This window comes from Phragmites australis, chromosome 9, assembly GCF_958298935.1.
Source record: "Phragmites australis chromosome 9, lpPhrAust1.1, whole genome shotgun sequence".
In the NCBI taxonomy this organism is placed as follows: domain Eukaryota; kingdom Viridiplantae; phylum Streptophyta; class Magnoliopsida; order Poales; family Poaceae; genus Phragmites; species Phragmites australis.
In genome coordinates this window covers 17,385,970-17,388,972 of record NC_084929.1, presented here as the reverse complement: position 1 = coordinate 17,388,972, position 3,003 = coordinate 17,385,970, and positions in this window count along the sequence as shown.

Genomic DNA, 3,003 nt, shown 5'->3' with positions numbered 1-3,003 from the left:
ACTCCTCGTGAGCAGATGACACCCCTAACACCGCCCACACCTCGTCTCAACTCACCACTCACCAAACTGACTCATCATTAACACAACCACAAGTGTGAACAAGTAATAAGCCCTAGGCTCGCGACAACGGTGGACACCGTCGTCGACTTCTACCGGAAAGCCTAAGTACCACTAAGCATAGCGAACTAAAATTAGACCGCGACGACACCACTAGGCTCCAATGGAATAACACATGACACGTGACCGAAATGGAAGAATGCATAGGCATAGGTTCTACCCAACTCGGTACCCGACACATGCAATGTATACATAAGCGTAGATAACATATTAGATTTTCAAGTAGACACGGTGCAATATGATAGATGCTTGCCTTGCTGCCCTAGCTGCTGCTCACAGCTACCCGAGTCACGATCACCACTGCGGGAACCTCTGGGGACAGACTCGTTCACCTCGTTCGCCGGGTCGAAGTTCCCTAAAAGAATCACGCGTGCAATGTAATGAATATGAATGACATGCAATGAAATATGCTTCACTATAAGACAACAGTGGAGATGCAATGCACTTATGCCATGAGTTAAAAGCCTTAAGGATTTCCTTATTTGAATTATTGTTTAACATTTAACAACTTCCTAGATTGATTAAGCTTAACTCTAAGCTTAAACTTAAAAAAAAACTAACTATACTTAACATGAGGGTAACTCTTTTAAGTGAACAGGGAACCCACTAATAGGATTTACACAATTCGATTTATGGACCAACCAATTATGAAATGTTTAAAGATTGAAACCATTTTGATAACTCATTAATCCTCAGTAAGCATTTCATAAACCCTAGCATTTTTAATGTACATGGCATAATTTAACAAGATTAAAAAAATTGGATTTACCAATTTTGGACTTATCAAAAATTGTTTATGAATTATTGAAGATTAAACACATTTCATTAATTGAATAAATTTAATTATATATTTCATAACACCTAGTATTTTTCATGTGCAGAGTATGATAATACAAGGCCAACAAAATTAGTTTCATAATTTTTGGACATACATTCGATTTTCTATGTATTTTACAAATTCCAGCCGATTTAACATTGAACAAATATTCTAATTCGTATTTTCTGGAGTTTCCCGATTATAAAAAAAATGCCCGCAATACTCTTTGCACACCCAGCCGGCTAGCCACTGAGGCTGACAGTGGGCCTGGCGGGTTTGACCCGGGTCAAAATTGACCGGGGCAGGGCTGCACAGTGCCGGCGGCACGGTCTGGCTTCACCGGCGGCGATCGGCGGCGAACTTCGGCCGGCCGAGGGCATCAACAACACTAGCACGCTTAGGGGGGACTCTTCGGTGGCACAAGTGATCGCCGGAGACGATCGGAGGACAGCGAGCGGCGACGCACGGCGGAACAAGCATGACGGCGGCTCGGTTTCAACGTGCCGACGACGAACAGCGGCGCATCTGATTCGGCCGGGGACTCCTATAGCTTCTATGCAAGCATGCTGTTCTAAGGGTGCAGCTAGTTCGCGATGGGCCCGACGGAAATTAGGCCGACGGCGACCGCCATGGCAAGGCAGCGGCTGGTTCCCGCGGAGAACGACGCCGGCGACGGGCCAAATGGAATCCAGCGCGCGCACAAGACTCAAAAGGGGGACGGAAAGCTCACCGAGCGCTTCAATGGGCCGAAGACGGCATGAGCTCACCAAATCTGACCGAGAGGGGAGGGGATTCGTGCGGGAATTAGTTGGAGAGGCTTCGACGATCCTCCTTAGCGCTTCTCGCGGCTCGAGCTCAAGGGAGCTTGCCGGTGGCGCGTTGGATTTGGCCGGCGGCGTGGCGCAATGCTGCTCTGCTCTGTGGTGTGCTGGGCGACAGGGAGAGCAATGGAGGGAGAGAGAGGAGAGAAACCACGAGAGAGCGTCCAGGGGGGGTAAGGCCGACGATGCTTCCACTCGAAGGCTCGACCGGTGACTCGACGGCGTGTTGGGCTTGCCGGCCGCGGAAGTCAACAAAGCCGGCGCCGCCCTCTGGAAGCAGCGCGGCTGGGTGAGGAGGGAGGATGACGAGTGGGTCCCGCATGAACAGTAACCGGCAAAGAAATATCTTCACCACTTTGGTTATCAAAGTGGAGGTCTTACTGTGGTCTAAAATTCGTGGAACAAATTTTGTTGGCTTCTATAAATCATAAATAATTCATTTTACCTTGTTTGACCCAAAAAGCTTGCACCAATTTCAAATGAAAATTCTCCAAAGAGGCAAGCTTTTCTAACTTGTGTTGATTTTTATGCCTTTAAAATAATCCCCAAAAATTTGGGAAAATTCATTTATATTCTCCTCCTGGAATCTACTAATTTCTAAAATTGTCACCGGCCCTATGTTCCATAGAAGTTTTGGGAGATGCTTTACAACGCATCAGTTAAACCTGGTTTAACCAAATTCGGTTTAATTCACATCGCATGTCTACACTGCTCAAAACAAAACAAATGATGCTAATGATGCCTATTAGCACTTAATTACATGCTTTAGAAACTCTTGGCCATGACAGTTTCGCTCTCCGATAGAGATCTAGCTGAGTTAGCTTTTGCCGGGTTGCATGCACACATCAAAGAGAGGTTAGAGGGGCAAGAATTTTCAGATGTGAATCAAGTTTTGCAGCGGGCTCTGGCTGAAGAAAGCCGTGCCAAAGAACATAGAAAGATCCAAAGGTTTAGTGAAAAATACAAGGTGGATCATCTGGGTGTTACTGTAGTTGAATATGGGGATGATTCGTCATATGATGATAGCATAGACATGTGTGTAGCTGAATGGGCATGGAAATCCAAATCTAATCCATTCATGTGATCCGCATTGAAGCTGACTCCACGAAAGAATTGACAAGAAGAGATGAAATTCACATTCGATGTCACTAAATGTGATAGGATGTTTGGTCTCTTGTTACAAGAAAAGCAAATTAGTTAGTCTCCTAATCATGTGATTCCATCACTTGAGGAGATTAAGAAATGTGC